Here is a 21,899-nt window from a genome sequence, read left to right on the forward strand (position 1 = left end):
TGTATCAACTGATGAATCTTGAATTGGTTCAAGATTATCAGTAACAGGAGGTTGGAGGGAGGATGAAGAAGCAACAGGTGAATCAGTTGGTGTTGAATCTTCATCAAAAAGACTTTGAAGAGTCTCCACAGTAGTTGACTGTGATGGTGTAACTGGTACGGCTTGAACATTTGAATCCCGTTGAGGAGTATAAAGACTATCAAACAAGATATCCAGTTCCTCTAATGTAACCGTAGGAACACCCTTCTTCGAGAAAATTGAGTTTTGCGCGGAAGAAGTAATAGCCAGGTTAGGATCGGGTTTTGAACTGAGTTGTTCAAAAGCCATTCCCGAAAATTCATCGAACTTGACGTTAATGCTCTCTTTAATCATCTTTGTCCGCTTATGATAAACACGATAAGCAACTTTGTTCGAGGAATAACCAAGAAATATGGCCTGATCGCCATGAGGATCAAACTTTCTGAGGCTGTCAAAATCGTTAAGCACATAGCATATACAACCAAAAACACGGAAATATTTGACATTCGGGCGTCTACCATATAATAACTCATATGGAGTTTTATCAAAACGTTTGTTTACAATACAACGATTTTGGGTATAGCATGCAGTTGAAATGGCCTCCCCCCACATTTTTGGAGGTAATTTGGAGTAGACAAGCATCGTTCGTGCTGCTTCGCACAACGTACGATCACGTCGTTCGACTACTCCATTTTGTTGGGGGGTCCGAGCAGCAGAGAACTGATGTTCAATGCCTTTGTCTTTCAAATAACTATCAAGCAGGTCATTCTTAAATTCCGTTCCATTATCAGTTCTGATGCTCTTAACATGTTTGTGAAAAGAGCGTTGAATCTTTTTAATGAATTCAATGATAATGGCGGGGGTTTCTGACTTAGTTCGCAAAAGAAAAATCCATGTAAACCGGGTATAGTCATCAACAATGACAAGCACATGTTTCTTGCCACCGAGGCTAGAAATACGCATGGGTCCACATAAGTCCATATGCAATAATTGCAAAGACGATGAAGTACTGGGGTTTTGCTTAAGCGGATGATTAGTCCGTTTCAGCTTACCCATCGCACATGATGGACACACGTGATGCTTATCATATTGAAAGGTTGGAATACCATCAACTAAATCTTTAGAGACTAGTCGATTGATACCCTTGTAATTCAGGTGTGACATCCGATGATGCCATAACCATGAATTTTCTTTGGTAGAACGAGTGGCCAAACACATGGTTGCATGTGATGGTGCATCATTGAGGTCAATAGTATATAGTGAAGCACAACGTTTACCAACAAGAAGATCATTCCCTCCGGTGGATTGCACCGAGCATTGTAGACCTTCAAACAAAACTTTGAGATCTCTATCGCAGAATTGGCTCACACTAAATAAACTGCACCCCAAACCCTCAACATATGAAACCCGTTTTATTGTTATGCCATTTTGCACAAAATCTCCGTAACCCGTTATTGTTGCAATCTCATCATTTCCGAATGTAACCGTTCCTAGGAATTTGTCAATGAAGTTGACAAGCAAGGATTTATCGCCCGTCATGTGTCGAGAACAATCGGAATTGATATACCAAACACAGACGTCGAAACCCTGTAAATGTGAATTTCCTAGAGTTTATGTACCCAAAGTTTTTTGGGTCCTTTTCGGTTAGTACCAACAATAAACTTTGGATTAACAACAAACTTTGGATCAATGATGAAATAATCACGTAAAGCATCATGCAGTTTAGACAATAAAGCATCATTTAAAACCACATTACATGAAGCATCATACGCAATATCAATCTTTACATCGTTATCAGAAGTCTTAACACACAATTTATTCCAAGTAGATGTTTTGTTCATAGACGAAAATTGAAAAACATGAGATGATTTCCTAGGCCGACTAGCAGATTGCTTTGGTTTGGATGCTACTTTCTTAGTCGTGGACTTAGGAACCCATACAGATTTGTAATTCATGTTTGGATTATGACCTGTGACATGAAAAACACCTTTGTTAGTTAGACGTTCAAACTTTTCAGTTGACACATGAGATGACTGATTTTACAGAATTTCCAATTTGATTGTACGTTCTTTTGCATCATACTCACTTAAATCAGGTTTAGAACTTGTGTGTGTTGTGGACTTAACTGATTTCTTTAAAAGACTCTCTTTTGAAGTTTTTGTCATAGGAATCATAGGAATCTTTTCAGTTAACACAGAACCATTTGGAGAATGAACCTTTTCAACAATATACTGAGTTGTAGAAACAACTTTCGAACCATGATTGCCAAATTGAGAACGTAGAGGATTTTTAAGAATAGTAATGGGTTTTACATCCTTAGATGTTGTTGTTCCCTTCCCCTTCTTAGTAATCCCACCAGTACATTCAAGCACATTGGTTGCAACATTAGACGTTTGCTTAAGTGTGTTAGCCTGTTTCATTTGAATTATCTTTTGTTTTAAGCTTTTAATCTCAAGACATAATTCTTCAGCAGAAACTATCACTTCACCCTCCTTAAAAGCATAAGTACATTCTTTCTTAGGCAGTGAAGGTAATTTATCACACAAAGTAAGCATTTTTTCTAATGATTGGCACTTAAGTTGCAAGTCAATATTCTCCTGTTCAAGTCGAGCTACTATACGATTCAAATTACGTACAGCAGGCAAATGCAAGTAATAATCATGCAAAGGATCAAGTTGACTTTCAAAATCTATCAAAGGTTCAATGTTCGGTTCATCCCGAGGTTCTACTTTTTCATCTAAAGAATTTTGACCTAGAGAATCTGTCTCAAAGAAGACAGTTAGTTCATGTGCTAGGTCTGCACGGAAAACATCATCTGGACATGCAGGTAAAGTTGGTAGAATTGGTTTCACATCAAAAATTGGTTCATCAAACACCTCATCTATTGCAGTAATGCTAGAACTAGGTTTGTTAAACACTTCATTCTCAAGCATTAAAATGTATTTCTCTAGCATGAGTGTTGGGATATAAACCAGTCTACGCTTAGGCACATAATCTTCACGTTGCAAGTTCTTTTCAGTTTCAACAAGATTTTTCAAGAAATCAGGATTCGATTTACCTATCTTAGCATTGATTTTTTCATACATTAAGCTAATTTGATGGTATTTCCTAGATTTACAATTTACAATAATATCATCAAAATCAGCATCAGAAGCATGTACAAAATGCGATGGTAAACCAGCTTGAAAATAATCAGAATGATATAATCTTGGAATCTTTTTGGAAGCATCTTCCAAAATTTTCGGATCTTCATAACCCAACCCCCACTTTTCACCATGAATCGTTTTTGGTCTATTCATGAAAATCGTTTGTTTTGAAAGTTTCATATCCATGATAGCTTTGGATTGCTCTGTTCGATAGAGTTTTTCCTCATATCGAGCAAGTTGTGCTTTCATTTGAAAAGATTCTTTTGACAATAAAGAAATTTCAGTGTTCTTTTCAATTATGGTGTTTTCCAATTGAACGATTTTCTTGTTTAGTTTTGAAAGTGTGGGTTCATGTTGGTTTTTCAAATCAGAAAGATCTTTTTCTAAAAATTGACCTTTTCTGCAAGTCGTTCCGATTTTAAACGATAATCAGTTCTTTCAACTTTAATTGGATGAATTGTCTTTTTCAGATCTTCCAACTCAGTTTCCTTAGAGTTGAGTTGGAGAGTCAATTGTTGCACATCCGTTTGCAATTTGGATGATGAAGGTCTGGTCTCATTCATTTTGATTTTATCTTTTAAAACTTTGTTTTCAGATTTTAAGCCTTTGACTTCTTTTGACATTGAGACCAGATTCTTCATCAAGTCATTTTGCATTTTTATAAAATCAGGTGAGATTTCAGATGATTGTACCTCATCATCATCGGACGTTGAGTCAGAATTCTCCATTGCTTCCTTAGCTTTGATGAGCTTTGTCACCTTGCAAACATTTGCATGTTCCACCTCTGAATCTGAATTGTCAGTCCAGTTAAACCAAGTATCATCAACCGGTTTTAGCTCTCCCCTAGTTTCCACAATCTTAGCCATCAACATTTTCTTCTTGTAGTAAGCTGCGTCCTTCTTCTTAGGCATCTTGCACTCACGAGAGTAATGAGCAGCTTTGCCACAATTGAAACAAATTGAATCTTCCTTCTTGGAATCATCAGCACGCTGTTGTTTAGATTGATCAGCTTTCTTGTAGTACGAGGAAGATGACGAGTTTTTGCGTTGATTGCTTGATTTGCCTTTAAACTTGTGTTTGTTGTTGATTGCTTGATTTGCCTTTAAACTTGTGTTTGTTCAAGGCTTTTGTGAACATGGCTGCCATCTTGACTAATTCAAGATGAGAATCATCAACATCAGAAAGATTCAAATCTTCTGAATCAGTTGATTCTTCAACAAGTACTTTCTTGGACAAGCTTTTGGAAGACGTCAATGATTTGCTCTTCTTTTTGGCGATTAGGGCAAGTGGATCGCCCGGAGAAGACTCTTTCCTTCCTTCTTGAAGTTTAGACACTTCAGGTTGGTAATGCATAAGAACTCCAACAAGCTCATGAATAGTCAACTTGTCAATCTCTTTAGTAGATCGAACAATGGTTCCATAAGGAAGCCAATCAGCATTGAGCTTTTTGAGAAACTTCATGTTGACTTCAGCATTTACTTTTATGATCTTGCACCTTTTCAACTCATTGAGAACACCATTGAAATGACGATAGGTATCCTTGAGTGGTTCATCAGTTTCCTGCTTGAAATCTTCATAGAATCCCAGAGCCTTATTCAATTTAGTAACGTCTGACATGTCATAACCTTCTTGCTGTCGTTTGATCTCATCCCATATATCTTTTGCTGTTGTGTTGCTATCAACATTTTCAAACAATTCATACGGGATAGCTTGCATAACAATATTCTTTGCCTCTATGTCACCCTGAGCTCTCTCACGCTTATCACCAGAAAGTTCATAGACTGGAATTGGCATACCAGTATCCGGATGATAATCAACAACTGGACCATCTCTCTGAGAAGCCCAAATGTGTTTTGCTTTCTCACCCTTATAGTCTATGTACTGAGTGATACGGTGAAGCCACTGAGTGTATTTTCCATCAAACAACACTGGAGGACGGGAATCTGATCCAATGATCAAAGTATCTTGAGTAGACATCTTGAAAATGAGGTAGATTCGGTAAAGATTTTGTATTACACAAATCTAAGATGAAAAATCACAACAATCTAATCAGAATGTCAGATTCTGTAATAGATTCGGTACTGTAGCATATTCGGTAAAGTAGCAGATTCGGTAAAGATTCTGTATATAAGATTCTATAAAAGAAACTGATCAGAAATACAAGAGACACACCCAGATTCAGTATAGATTCGGTAATCACAAGAATTGTAGCCTGTAACCACTTAAAATAATAGATTAAGTGATACAGAAACTCAGATTCTGTATTTGATTCGGTAGTCAGATTCTGTATGAATTTGAAGTTCAAACTCAATTCAATCCTTTTGAATTAGATTATGTAACCTTGCTGCACAAGGAAACACGTTAGTATCATACAAAATATCAAAGATACCGAAAGTATAGGATACCGAATGTCAATTGTAGCAGTTGACAATACCGAGTCTAAGTTTAAAAATTAGAAATATGACAGAATCCTTTCTCAAACCACACCAATTAGCTGCGTATAATCAAACCGAATGTGATAGAATCACAATCACACCACAATCTGTAACACTTAAGATGAATTTAAGTAATGAAGCAGACTCGGTATGACAGTTACGATACCGAGTGTTGATCAAATCTTCAAAACTTAATGAATTGAAGAAATTGAACCGTCAGAAATGTCATTTAACACCTCACGAACATAACTGAATCCTTAAATCTTCACAAAAATCCAGAATCAAGCTTGAATTAAGCAATACCGAGAGTTTTAGCCACAAACTCTAAAAATCAACTTGATTCTCCATAATTGAAGTTAAAAAGCTGTAATGATGATCGAAACTCTTTCTAAAATACCTAATGCACCTTTGCTGAACTTATCACAAGAATCTGAACGTCAGATTATCAAATTCGATGATACCGAATATGATTCAAAATACCGAGAGTAATCAGATTCTGTAATCTACAATCTCTGGATCGATATAGTGATGTAGAATCACTTTCTGGAAGCTCTGATACCAAATGATAGGTCAGATCATGTTGAGATTGAGAGAAATGATATGATAAAGAGAGATTCGGTATGTAAGCATGAGACTCGGTATTAGAGAGAATCGGTACAATTACATTCCACAGCTTCTAGAACTCGGTTACAATGCAATGGCTATCTAATTAGGACTACTTAGTTCCTTATATAGCCCTCTTCTAAGGAACCTTCATTTAAGCTTATTTTCACATTAACACTATACAACTTCGGGGTCCTAACACTTTTCCATGTTTATATATATTAATTGAGATTGATATTTACATGACTAAATGTTTCCAATGTGTTAAGCAATCAAACTTGTTAAGACTTGATTAAATGAAATAAGTTTCATATAGACAATTGATCACCCAAGTTGACCGGCGATTCACGAACGTTACAAAATTGTAAAAACTACATGTTGTGGTATATATAGACATATATATATGGTTGACATGAGATTATAATGAGTAAGTATCTCACTAAGTATATTAACAATGTGTGATATACATAAGAAATGAGATTACTAAGTTAAGAAACTCGAAATGATATATATAACGATTATCGTTATGATAACGTCTACTAAATATATATGTATCATATTAAGATATTGATACACTATATTTAACATGATATGATATTTAAATATATCATTAAGTGTGTTAAAAATGAACTACATATGTAAAAACAAGACTACTAACTCAAGAATTACGAAACGAGACTTATATGTAACGATTATCGTTGTAACGATATTTTAATGTATATATCATATTAAGAGATATTCATACATCATAATATCATGATAATATAATAATTTAACATCTCATTTGATATAATAAATATTGGGTTAACAACATTAATTGAGATCGTTAACTTAAAGGTTTCAAAACAACACTTACATGTAACGACTAACGAAGACTTAACGACTCCATTAGAATGTATATACATGTTGTGTTTTAATATGTATTCATACACTTTTGAAAGACTTCAAGACACTTATCAAAATACTTCTACTTAACAAAAATGCTTACAATTACATCCTCGTTCAGTTTCATCAACAATTCTACTCGTATGCACCCGTATTCGTACTCGTACAATACACAGATTTTAGATGTATGTACTATTGGTATATACACTTCAATGATTAGCTCTTAGCAGCCTATGTGAGTCACCTAATACATGTGGGAACCATCATTTGGCAACTAGCATGAAATATCTCATAAAATTACAAAAATATGAGTAATCATTCATGACTTATTTACATGAAAACAAAATTACATATCCTTTATATCTAATCCATACACCAACGACCAAAAACACCTATAAACACTTTTATTTTTCAATTTTCTTCATCTAATTGATCTCTCAAGTTCTATCTTCAAGTTCTAAGTGTTCTTCATAAATTCTACAAGTTCTAGTTTCATAAAATCAAGAATACTTCCAAGTTTGCTAGCTTACTTCCAATCTTGTAGAGTGATCATCCAACCTCAAGAAATCTTTCTTATTTACAGTAAGATATATTTCTAATACAAGGTAATACTCATATTCAAACTTTGATTCAATTTCTATAACTATAACAATCTTATTTCGAGTGGAAATCTTACTTGAACTTGTTTTCGTGTCATGATTCTGCTTCAAGAACTTTCAAGCCATCCATGGATCCTTTGAAGCTAGATCCATTTTTCTCATTTCCAGTAGCTTTATCCAGAAAACTTGAGGTAGTAATGATATTCATAACATCATTCGATTCATACATATAAAGCTATCTTATTCGAAGGTTTAAACTTGTAATCACTAGAACATAGTTTAGTTAATTCTAAACTTGTTCGCAAACAAAAGTTAATCCTTCTAACTTGACTTTTAAAATCAACTAAACACATGTTCTATATCTATATGATATTCTAACTTAATGATTTAAAACCCGGAAACACGAAGAACACTGTAAAACCGGACATACGCCGTCGTAGTAACACAGCGGGCTGTTTTGGGTTAGTTAATTAAAAACTATGATAAACTTTGATTTAAAATTTGTTCTTCTGGGAAAATTATTTTTCTTATGAACATGAAACTATATCCAAAAATCATGGTTAAACTCAAAGTGGAAGTATGTTTTCTAAAACGGTCATCTAGACATCGTTCTTTCGACTGAAATGAATACCTTTACAAAAATGACTTGTAACTTATATTTCCCACTATAAATCTATACTTTTTCTGTTTAGATTCATAAAATAGAGTTCAATATGAAACCATAGCAATTTTATTCACTCAAAACGGATTTAAAATGAAGAAGTTATGGGTAAAACAAGATTGGATAATTTTTCTTGTTGTAGCAACGTGAAAATTGGTAACAAATCTATATTAATCATATCCTAGCTAACTTATATTGTATTATACATGTATTCTAATATATTATGTAATCTTGGGATACTATAGACACGTATGCAAATGTTTTGACATATCATATCGACCCATGTGTATATATTATTTGGAACAACCATAGACACTCTATATGCAGTAATGTGGGAGTTAGCTATACAGGGTTGAGGTTGATTCCAAAAATATATATATTTTGAGTTGTGATCTAGCCTGAGACGTGTATACACTGGGTCGTGGATTGATTCAAGATAATATATATCAATTTTTTTTCTGTACATCTAACGTTGGACAACTAGTTGTAGGTTACTAACGAGGACAGCTGACTTAATAAACTTAAAACATCAAAATGTATTAAAAGTGTTGTAAATATATTTTGAACATAATTTGATATATATGTACATATTTGTTATAGGTTCGTGAATCGACCAGTGGCCAAGTCTTACTTCCCGACGAAGTAAAAATCTGTGAAAGTGAGTTATAGTCTTACTTTTAAAATCTAATATTTTTGGGATGAGAATACATACAGGTTTTATAAATAATTTACAAAATAGACACAAGTACGTGAAACTACATTCTATGGTTGAATTATCAAAATCGAATATGCCCCTTTTTATTAAGTCTGGTAATCTAAGAATTAGGGAACAGACACCCCCGCGAATCCTAAAGATAGATCTATTGGGCCTAACAAACTCCATCCAAAGTACCGGATGCTTTAGTACTTTGAAATGTATATCATATCCGAAGGGTGTCCCGGAATGATGGGGATATTCTTATATATGCATCTTGTTAATGTCGGTTACCAGGTGTTCACCATATGAATGATTTTTATCTCTATGTATGGGATGTATATTGAAATATGAAATCTTGTGGTCTATTGTTACGATTTGATATATATAGGTTAAACCTATAACTCACCAACATTTTTGTTGATGTTTAAAGCATGTTTATTCTCAGGTGAATACTAAGAGCTTCCGCTGTTGCACACTAAAATAAGGACAAGATTTGGAGTCCATGTTTGTATGATATTATGTAAAAACTGCATTCAAGAAACATATTTCGATGTAATATATTTCTATTGTAAACCATTATGTAATGGTCGTGTGTAAATAGTATATTTTAGATTATCATTATTTGATAATCTACGCAATGCTTTTGAAACCTTTATTGATAAAATAAAGATTATGGTTGTTTTAAAAAATGAATGCAGTCTTTGAAAAACGTCTCATATAGAGGTCAAAACCTCGCAACGAAATCAATTAATATGGAACGTTTATAATCAATATGAACGGGACATTTCAGTTGGTATCCGAGCGTTGGTCTTAGAGAGCCAGAAAATTTGCATTAGTGTGTCTTATCAAGTTTGTTAGGATGCATTAGTGAGTCTGGACTTCGACCGTGTTTTCTTTAAAAATGATTGCTTAACATTTTTGTTGGAAACTATATATTATTAACATGTAAATATTATGTGATATATTAATCTCTTAACATGTTTGATATTGTGTGATAGATGTCTACCTCTAGCACAAATCCCATTGACTTACCTAATAATAACAAAGAGTCGAATATATATTGGCAAGATTCACAAGTTCCCGAAGAACCGGAAGAAGTGAAAACGGAACCGGAAGAAGAGGAACTAGAAGAAGAGGAACCGGAAGAAGAAGAGGTTCCGGAGGGGGGAATAGTAGGAACCACAGAAAACCAGTCAAATAAAAGAAAATCCTCAACCAATGGACCAAAGTTAATAATGGTCAATGGTGTTTCCGCTAAGGAAGCAAAATATTGGGAAAATTACCAATTTTCCGATGAATCGGATCCTGATGAGGATTCCGATGATGTTATAGAAATTACTCCGACCCAATTTAACGAGGCAAAAGAAAATAATAAGGGAAAAGGCATCAAAATAGAGAAATCTGATTCCTACCCCGATGAACTTTATATGTACCGTCAACACCCGTATTTTCAATATCGTGACAATAACCCGGGAACCTCTAAACCATCAGGTTTTTCTAAACCAATGTGGAAAACGACGAATCATATTAGAGGAACATCATATACCCCTAGAAGATTAGGAAAAAGAACCAAGTCCGAAGAAGAAGAAACCAGTGATTCAGATTAGAGGGGTGTGAGCATGTTGTGTAATAAATGTATTGTAGTATGCTTGTACTTTTATGTTCTATGTAAAAATTGCTTGTATTGTTTGTTATTACGAATCTAATCCTTGTCTATTTTACAGTATAAAAACAAAATGGACATTAAGGGTAGACAACAGAATATTTTAGAAGACCTACCAGAGGATATGATTGAGGAAATCTTGTCTAGAGTCGGTCAGAATTCATCAGCACATTTAGTTATGGTGAAATTAACTTCTCAAATATTTGAAAGACTTTCCAGAAATGCCTTAGTTTATAAAAGGCTTTCCTTTGATAGGTGGGGTATATCACATTGGGGAGACTTTAAGTTACGCCGTGTTTTCTTTAAAGCGTTAAATGCGGGGAACCCAAATGCAATTTTACGCTACGGGTTAAGAACCTATTTTGACTCAATATATCTCAACATAGGATTTCGTGAATTAGAAAGAGCTTCTAACATGCAACATAAAGAAGCATGTTATGCTTACGGGTTAGTGATGTTCGCTTCTTACCAAAGTGAGAAAAAGAACATCGGATTGCAGCTTTTAAATAAAACTTTCCCACAAGTGACGGATTCAGTAGTTGGGGTGAGAAACAAGGTTTTTAGATTATTACGGGGCTGTTGGACATTACGAAACCCTCGTCCTTTTGACGACATTACAACATGCTGCCTAGCCAATGGTCATAACGGTTATTTTCCACAAGACCAAGGATAGGAAGTCGTCTTAGTAAAACCAGAATGCATGACTTATTTCTGGACTTATGAATTACGTGTCTTTATTTCCTTTGCTGAACAACTTGCGTATTAACTAGATTTATCTTCAAAACTGTCCTGTATCATAGTGTACTATATTTCATGATATATGTAATATAGCGAAGTTGTAAGTTTGAAGAATATTTGTATGTGATATATTATTATAATCAGTTTTTCATATAGAATTGTAGTAGTTGAATTGTATATTAGCTACTAAGTATGAACTTAACGGGTAGGTACTACCCGAATTTAAACTTATAAAACGCTAATATGAAGAAAAAGCTTTTATAAATGAGTTCATATTATGCTACGAGATACTATTGACTACTCTTAATATTCTGTATGATTAACTTGTTTCATTTGACTATTTGAAGGAAATGGCACCGACTACTCGACAAACCATGAATATGAGCGAAGAGGAATTTCGTACCTTTCTTGCTGCAAACATAGCCGCAGTACAGGCTGCGCTACATACCAACAATAACTCTGAATCTAGCAATGCAGCTAACGGCGCAAGAAATCGTGTAGGATGCACCTACAAAGAATTCACTGCCTGCAAACCTTTGGAATTTGATGGAACCGAAGGACCGATCGGATTGAAACGGTGGACCGAGAAGGTCGAATCGGTGTTTACCATAAGTAAGTGTACTGAAGAGGACAAAGTGAAGTACGCTACGCATACCTTCATAGGTACTGCGTTAACATGGTGGAATACCTATCTAGAGCAAGTGGGACAAGATGATGCTTACGCACTACCGTGGTCAGCATTCAAGCACTTGATGAATGAGAAGTACCGTCCCAGAACCGAGGTCAATAAGCTCAAGACAGAACTTAGAGGGTTACGAACCCAAGGATTTGATATTACCACGTATGAAAGACGATTCTCAGATTTGTGCCTATTGTGTCCGAGAGCGTTCGAAGATGAGCAAGAGAAGATCGACGCGTTTGTGAAAGGATTACCAGAAAGAATCCAAGAAGATATAAGTTCACACGAGCCTGCCTCTATACAACAGGCATGTAGAATGGCTCACAAACTAGTGAACCAGATTGAGGAAAGAATTAAAGAACATGCGGCTGAAGAGGCCAATGTGAAGCAAGTCAAAAGAAAGTGGGAGGAAAACGGTGATAAGAATCACCAATACAACAACAACAGCAATTACAACAATAATCGCAACAACTATCCCAACAATCGCAACATCAATCGCAACTACAACAAATGGCCTAACAACAACAACAACAACAACAACAACAACAGCAGCAGCAGCAGCAGCAACTACAATAATCATCCCAACAACAATAACAACCGCAACAACAACAACAATCAGAAGCAGCTATACCAAAGGTGTGAAAAGTATCACTCGGGGTTCTGCACCAAATTTTGCAACAAGTGTAAAAGAAATGGTCATAGCACGGCGAAGTGTGAGGTCTACGGACCAGGGGTTAACAGAACGAAAGGAACAAATGGTGTCGGAATGAGTAATGGCGGAGCAAGTAGTGTCGGAGCAAGTTATGCCATTGTAGTTTGTTATAAATGTGGAAAACCGGGCCACATTATTAGAAATTGCCCGAACCAGGAGAAAACGAATGGACAAGGTCGTGGAAGAGTTTTCAATATTAATGCGGCAGAGGCACAGGAAGACCCGAAGCTTGTTACGGGTACGTTTCTTATTGACAATAAATCTGCTTACGTTTTATTTGATTTGGGTGCGGATAGAAGCTATATGAGTAGAGATTTTTGTGCTAAATTAAGTTGTCCATTGACGCCGTTGGATAGTAAATTTTTACTCGAATTAGCAAATGGTAAATTAATTTCAGCAGATAATATATTTCGGAATCGAGAAATTAAACTGGTTAGCGAAACATTTAAGATTGACTTGATACCAGTAGAGTTAGGGAGTTTTGATGTGATAATCGGTATGGACTGGTTGAAAGAAGTGAAAGCAGAGATCGTTTGTTATAAAAATGCAATTCGCATTATACGAGAAAAAGGAAAACCCTTAATGGTGTACGGAGAAAATGGCAACACGAAGCTACATCTTATTAGTAATTTGAAGGCACAAAAACTAATAAGAAAAGGTTGCTATGCTGTTCTAGCACACGTCGAGAAAGTACAAACTGAAGAAAAGAGCATCAATGATGTTCTCATCGCAAAAGAATTTCCCGATGTATTTCTGAAAGAATTACCGGGACTACCTCCACATCGATCTGTTGAATTTCAAATAGATCTTGTACCAGGAGCTGCACCAATAGCTCGTGCTCCTTATAGACTCGCACCCAGCGAGATGAAAGAACTGCAAAGCCAACTGCAAGAACTATTAGAACGTGGTTTCATTCGACCAAGCACATCACTATGGGGAGCTCCTGTTTTGTTTGTCAAGAAGAAGGATGGTACATTTAGGTTGTGTATTGACTACAGAGAGTTGAATAAACTTACCATCAAAAACCGTTATCCACTGCCGAGAATTGACGACTTATTTGATCAACTACAAGGCTCGTCGATTTATTCGAAGATCGATTTATGTTCTGGATATCATCAAATGCGAGTAAAGGAGGATGATATTCCAAAAACTGCTTTTAGGACGCGTTATGGTCATTACGAGTTTATGGTTATGCCGTTTGGATTGACTAACGCACCAGCTGTGTTCATGGACCTTATGAACCGAGTGTGTGGGCCATATCTTGACAAGTTTGTCATTGTTTTCATCGATGACATACTTATTTACTCAAATAATGATCAAGAGCACGAAGAACATTTGAGAAAAGTGCTAGAAGTATTGAGGAAAGAAAAACTGTACGCTAAGTTTTCAAAGTGTGCATTTTGGTTGGAAGAAGTTCAATTCCTCGGTCACATAGTGAACAAAGAAGGTATCCAGGTGGACCCGGCAAAGATCGAAACCGTTGAAAAGTGGGAAACCCCAAAAACTCCGAAGCATATACGTCAATTTTTAGGATTGGCTAGTTACTACAGAAGATTCATCCAAGATTTCTCCAAAATACCAAAACCCTTGACTGCATTAACGCATAAAGGGAAGAAATTTGAATGGAAGGATGAACAAGAGAAGGCGTTTCAATTATTGAAGAAAAAGCTAACTACGTCACCTATATTGTCATTGCCTGAAGGGAATGATGATTTTGTGATTTATTGTAACGCATCAAAGCAAGGTCTCGGTTGTGTATTAATGCAATGGACGAAGGTGATTGCTTATGCGTCTAGACAATTTAAGATTCACGAGCAAAATTATACAACGCATGATTTGGAATTAGGCGCGGTTGTTTTTGCATTAAAGACTTGGAGGCACTACTTATATGGGGTCAAAAGTATTATATATACCGACCAGAAAAGTCTTCAACACATATTTAATCAGAAACAACTGAATATGAGGCAGCGTAGGTGGATTGAATTGTTGAATAATTATGATTTTGAGATTCGATACCACCTGGGGAAGGCGAATGTGGTAGCCGACATTTTGAGTAGAAAGGACAGAGAACCTATATGGGTAAAAGCTATGAATATAATTATTCGTACTAACCTTACTACTAAATTAAAGGAGGCGCAACAGGGGGTTGTAAAAGAAGGAAAGTTGAAGAATGAGATACCCAAAGGATCAGAGAAACATCTTAATATTCGGGAAGACGGAACCCGATATAGGGCTGATAGAATTTGGGTACCAAGGTTTGGAGATGTGAGAGAAATGGTACTTAAAGAAGCACATAAAACCAGATATTCAATACATCCCGGAGCGGGGAAGATGTATAAAGATCTCAAGAAACACTTTTGGTGGCCGGGTATGAAAGCCGATATTGCTAAATATGTAGGAGAATGTTTGACGTGTTCTAAGGTCAAAGCTGAACATCAGAAACCATCAGGTCTACTACAACAACCTGAAATCCAGAAATGGAAATGGGAAAACATTACCATGGATTTCATTACTAAATTGCCAAGGACTGCAAGTGGTTATAATACTATTTGGGTAATAGTTGATCGTCTCACCAAGTCAGCACACTTCCTGCCAATGAGAAAAGATGACAAAATGAAGAAGTTGGCGCGATTGTATTTGAAGGAGGTTGTCTCCAGACATGGAATACCCGTCTCTATTATCTCTGATAGGGATGGTAGATTTGTTTCAAGGTTCTGGCAGACGTTGCAACAAGCATTGGGGACTCGTCTAGACATGAGTACTGCTTATCATCCACAAACTAATGGGCAGAGCGTAAGGACGATACAAACTCTTGAAGACATGCTACGAGCATGTGTTATTGATTTCGAAAACAGTTGGGATCGACATCTACCGTTAGTAGAATTTTCCTACAACAACAATTATCATTCTAATATTGAGATGGCTCCGTTTGAGGCACTTTATGGTAGAAAGTGCATGTCTTCGATTTGTTGGAATGAAGTGGGGGATAGACAGATTACGGGTCCGGAGATAATACAAGAAACTACCGAGAAAATCATCCAAATTTAAAAACGATTGAAAACCGCCCAGAGTCGACAAAAGAGCTACACAGACAGTAAAAGAAAAGATATAGAGTTTGAAATTGGAGAAATGGTCATGCTTAAGGTTTCACCTTGGAAAGGCGTTGTTCGATTGGTAAACGGGGGAAACTAAATCCAAGGTACATTGGACCATTCAAGATTATAGATCGTGTCGGACCAGTAGCTTACCAACTGGAGCTACCTCAACAACTCGCGACTGTATATAACACTTTCCACGTCTCGAATTTGAAGAAATGTTTTGCTAAAGAAGATCTCACTATTCCATTGGACGAAATCCAAATCAATGAAAAACTTTAATTCATTGAAGAACCCGTCGAAATAATGGATCGTGAGGTTAAGAGACTTAAGAAAAACAAGATACCGATTGTTAAGGTTCGATGAAATGCTGGTAGAGGACCCGAGTTCACCTGGGAGCGTGAAGATCAGATGAAGAAGAAATACCCGCATCTATTTCCAGAAGATTCGTCAACACCTTCAACAGCTTAAAATTTCGGGACGAAATTTATTTAACGGGTAGGTACTGTAGTGACCCGAACTTTTCGATGTATATATATATTAATTGAGATTGATATTTACATGACTAAATGTTTCCAATGTGTTAAGTATCTAAACTTGTTAAGACTTGATTAAATGAAATAAGTTTCATATAGACAATTGATCACCCAAGTTGACCGGCGATTCACGAACGTTACAAAATTGTAAAAACTACATGTTGTGGTATACATAGACATATATATATGGTTGACATGAGATTATGATGAGTAAGTATCTCATTAAGTATATTAACAATGTGTGATATACATAAGAAATGAGATTACTAAGTTAAGAAACTCGAAATGATATATATAACGATTATCGTTATGATAACGTCTACTAAATATATATGTATCATATTAAGATATTGATACACTATATTTAACATGAAAAAATGATATTTAAATATATCATTAAGTGTGTTAACAATGAACTACATATGTAAAAACAAGACTACTAACTCAAGAATTACGAAACGAGACTTATATGTAACGATTATCGTTGTAACGATATTTTAATGTATATATCATATTAAGAGATATTAATACATCATAATATCATGATAATATAATAATTTAACATCTCATTTGATATAATAAACATTGGGTTAACAAAATTAATTGAGATCGTTAACTTAAAGGTTTCAAAACAACACTTACATGTAACGACTAACGAAGACTTAACGACTCCATTAGAATGTATATACATGTTGTGTTTTAATATGTATTCATACACTTTTGAAAGACTTCAAGACACTTATCAAAATACTTCTACTTAACAAAAATGCTTACAATTACATCCTCGTTCAGTTTCATCAACAATTCTACTCGTATGCACCTGTATTCGTACTCGTACAATACACAGCTTTTAGATGTATGTACTATTGGTATATACACTCCAATGATCAGCTCTTAGTAGCCCATGTGAGTCACCTAACACATGTGGGAACCATCATTTGGCAACAAGCATGAAATATCTCATAAAATTACAAAAATATGGGTAATCATTCATGACTTATTTACATGAAAACAAAATTACATATCCTTTATATCTAATCCATACACCAACGGCCAAAAACACCTACAAACACTTTCACTCTTCAATTATCTTCATCTAATTGATCTCTCTCAAGTTTTATCTTCAAGTTCTAAGTGTTCTTCATAAATTCTACAAGTTCTAGTTTCATAAAATCAAGAATACTTCCAAGTTTGCTAACTTACTTCCAATCTTGTAGAGTGATCATCCAACCTCAAGAAATCTTTCTTATTTACAGTAATATATCTTTCTAATACAAGGTAATACTCATATTCAAACTTTGATTCAATTTCTATAACTATAACAATCTTATTTCGAGTGGAAATCTTACTTGAACTTGTTTTCGTGTCATGATTCTGCTTCAAGAACTTTCAAGCCATCCAAGGATTCTTTGAAGCTAGATCCATTTTTATCATTTCCAATAGCTTTATCCAGAAAACTTGAGGTAGTAATGATGTTCATAACATCATTCGATTCATACATATAAAGCTATCTTATTCGAAGGTTTAAACTTGTAATCACTAGAACATAGTTTAGTTAATTCTAAACTTGTTCGCAAACAAAAGTTAATCCTTCTAACTTGACTTTTAAAATTAACTAAACACATGTTATATATCTATATGATATGCTAACTTAATGATTTAAAACCTGGAAACACGAAGAACACTGTAAAACCGGACATACGCCGTCGTAGTAACACCGCGGGCTGTTTTGGGTTAGTTAATTAAAAACTATGATAAACTTTGATTTAAAAGTTGTTCTTCTGGGAAAATGATTTTTCTTATGAACATGAAACTATATCCAAAAAGCATGGTTAAACTCAAAGTGGAAGTATGTTTTCTAAAACGGTCATCTAGACGTCGTTCTTTCGACTAAAATGACTACCTTTACAAAAATGACTTGTAACTTATATTTCTGACTATAAACCTATACTTTTTCTATTTAGATTCATAAAATAGAGTTCAATATGAAACCATAGCAATTTGATTCACTCAAAACGGATTTAAAATGAAGAAGTTATGGGTAAAACAAGATTGGATAATTTTTCTTGTTGTAGCAACGTGAAAATTGGTAACAAATCTATATTAATCATATCCTAGCTAACTTATATTGTATTATACATGTATTCTAATATATTATGTAATCTTGGGATACCATAGACACGTATGCAAATGTTTTGACATATCATATCGACCCATGTGTATATATTATTTAGAACAACCATAGACACTCTATATGCAGTAATGTGGGAGTTAGCTATACAGGGTTGAGGTTGATTCCAAAAATATATATACTTTGAGTTGTGATCTAGCCTGAGACGTGTATACACTGGGTCGTGGATTGATTCAAGATAATATATATCAATTTTTTTTCTGTACATCTAACATTGGACAACTAGTTGTAGGTTACTAACGAGGACAGCTGACTTAATAAACTTAAAACATCAAAATGTATTAAAAGTGTTGTAAATATATTTTGAACATACTTTGATATATATGTACATATTTGTTATAGGTTCGTGAATCGACCAGTGGCCAAGTCTTACTTCCCGACGAAGTAAAAATCTGTGAAAGTGAGTTATAGTCCCACTTTTAAAATCTAATATTTTTGGGATGAGAATACATGCAGGTTTTATAAATGATTTACAAAATAGACACAAGTACGTGAAACTACATTCTATGGTTGAATTATCGAAATCGAATATGCCCCTTTTTATTAAGTCTGGTAATCTAAGAATTAGGGAACAGACACCCTAATTGACGCGAATCCTAAAGATAAATCTATTGGTCCTAACAAACCCCATCCAAAGTACCGGATACTTTAGTACTTCGAAATTTATATCATATCCGAAGGGTGTCCCGGAATGATGGGGATATTCTTATATATGCATCTTGTTAATGTCGGTTACCAGGTGTTCACCATATGAATGATTTTTATCTCTATGTATGGGATGTATATTGAAATATGAAATCTTGTGGTCTATTGTTACAATTTGATATATATAGGTTAAACCTATAACTCACCAACATTTTTGTTGACGTTTAAAGCATGTTTATTCTCAGGTGAATACTAAGAGCTTCCACTGTTGCATACTAAAATAAGGACAAGATTTAGAGTCCATGTTTGTATGATATTATGTAAAAACTGCATTCAAGAAACATATGTCGATGTAATATATTTCTATTGTAAACCATTATGTAATGGTCGTGTGTAAACAGTATATTTTAGATTATCATTATTTGATAATCTACGTAATACTTTTGAAACCTTTATTGATAAAATAAAGGTTATGGTTGTTTTTAAAAATGAATGCAGTCTTTGAAAAACGTCTCATATAAAGGTCAAAACCTCGCAACGAAATCAATTAATATGGAACGTTTATAATCAATATGAACGGGACATTTCAACTTGGGTAGTTTAACCCCAAACACCATGCTCGTAGGGTCGTTTGGTATTTAAACATTTTGTGGTCGAAACTCTCGTTTTGTATTAAACTCGTAATTCGGGTCAATGTAGGCCCCGCTTTGTAGAACTTATTTTATGTTTAGATCGTGTTAGTTTTACATATTTGGTTATGTTGTTAAAAGCGTTTTGTCTAATTATGTCGGGAAGTGGCCAATCTTTTTCGTGTTTTTGACTTTCGGGGACAGCGGGCTGTCCAGGCCATTTTGCGCGCCGCGCAGGACTTTGGCGCGCCGCGCCACCTGCTGAACAAGCAAAAAAAAATTTTGGTTTGGTTTGGAATGTTACAAGTGGTATCAGAGCATGGTCTAAGGGATTTAGGTGACTTGAGATAGGTGCCTAGACTTAGACTTTATTGTGTGTGCGCTTTATGCGGGACTTGTAGGACTTTGGGTCGGAAAGGGAATTGCGAGTGCTAGTATTTATGTGAATTAATCTTGTACTAACTGTTTTGTGTTGTTTTAGCAATCATCAAGCGAGATAGACGTTGTACTAGCGAATTAGTGCGACGTGATCGCGTAACAATGATTAGCTACCATTGTTACGGGTTTAAATCGTGTCATACAAGCGATGTACGATGATTGTTGAGCAAGACGGGGTAGTGTGGTGTATATGTATATTGTAACACCCCGTTTTCCCTATATATGATTTATAGGTGTATCGTGTATGTACGATAGGTGTATGAAGGCTTCGGGACATGTTCGAGGGTTAAAGTCTTGTATACGAGAAAATGAGTCAGGTCATGTTGTATGTCGCGGCGTGACATAGGAGGCCACGGCGCGGCAATTAACTGGAATCAGGATCAGGAGGCATGTAAACAAGGGCACCAGACCACGGTTTATCTCGCGGCGCGGAGAAGGGTGATGTGGCGCGGCATTCAGCTGATTTCAATTCCAGGAGGCATGTTAAGGAAACCACCAGAATACGTTATAGGTCGCGGCGCGACGATTAAGGCCGCGGCGCGGCATTTTGGGCGAGCTGGTACCAGATTTGCAATTTTAAAGGATATTCGAGGGCATTTTGGTCATTTCACGTATGTACCAGATTTGGGATCTTAAATCCCATCCACTCATCTCTTTTCCTTTTATCTTTTTCCTTTTCTTCTTCATTTTCTCTCAAAAACTCAAACACCCTAATTGATTCAAAGGGATTTTTGGAAAGGAAGAAGCGGGTTTTGATCGAAAGCGTAAGAGACAAGTTTGTTCTTCTCGTTCTTAGCTACAAGGTGATACTAGCGGTAAGCTCTAACTCCGAATTTCATTTTCGTGTTCATCATTCAAATTTGGGGCTTTTGGCTTGTATGTTCATAGATGGAACCCATTTAGTTGTTAATTGAAGATTAACACCAAGATTCGGGTTTATTGTTGTTATTGGCGGGTTTTGGGTTTGGTGAAAAAGTGTAAGTTTGTAAGACTTGCAAATGGGTGTAATCACTAGTATTTAGTGATTATTGAGGTGTTGGAAGCCTTTAGGGTTCATTCGGTTGACTAATTTTGAAATGGGTCAAAATTAGGGTTTGGGTGTCAATTTGGGCAAGACAAGTGTTTAACATTTGTGTTCGGGTTTAATTGGCTTATTAGGACCATTGTCACTAGTGTTAGTGATTATGGGTTAGTTTGGGCGCGGTATGAGCTTGAAAGTGCAATTGGGTCGAAATTGCACTAGTTATCGATTTTGGGTTGGTTTGTAAATCCACCCTAATTGTGTTGTTTGTTATGTGATAATGGAATAGGTACATTCCATTAGCGGGTTGCTGCTTGTTCGGTTGCATTCATCAAGGCGACAAGGTGAGTGTAAATTTACTATGCACATGTGTATGTGTAAAATGGGTGCGTGTGTGTAGAGTGACCCTTGTTCGGGTTTATTCTATGTTCGTGTGGAAGAATGGGCCTTGTGCTTCGGGTCCATGTGAAACGCTTATGCGTTGTGGGTTTTTACCCTTGGTGTTGTG

The sequence above is a fragment of the Rutidosis leptorrhynchoides genome, chromosome 3 (genome assembly GCF_046630445.1).
Source record: "Rutidosis leptorrhynchoides isolate AG116_Rl617_1_P2 chromosome 3, CSIRO_AGI_Rlap_v1, whole genome shotgun sequence".
NCBI lineage: Eukaryota > Viridiplantae > Streptophyta > Magnoliopsida > Asterales > Asteraceae > Rutidosis > Rutidosis leptorrhynchoides.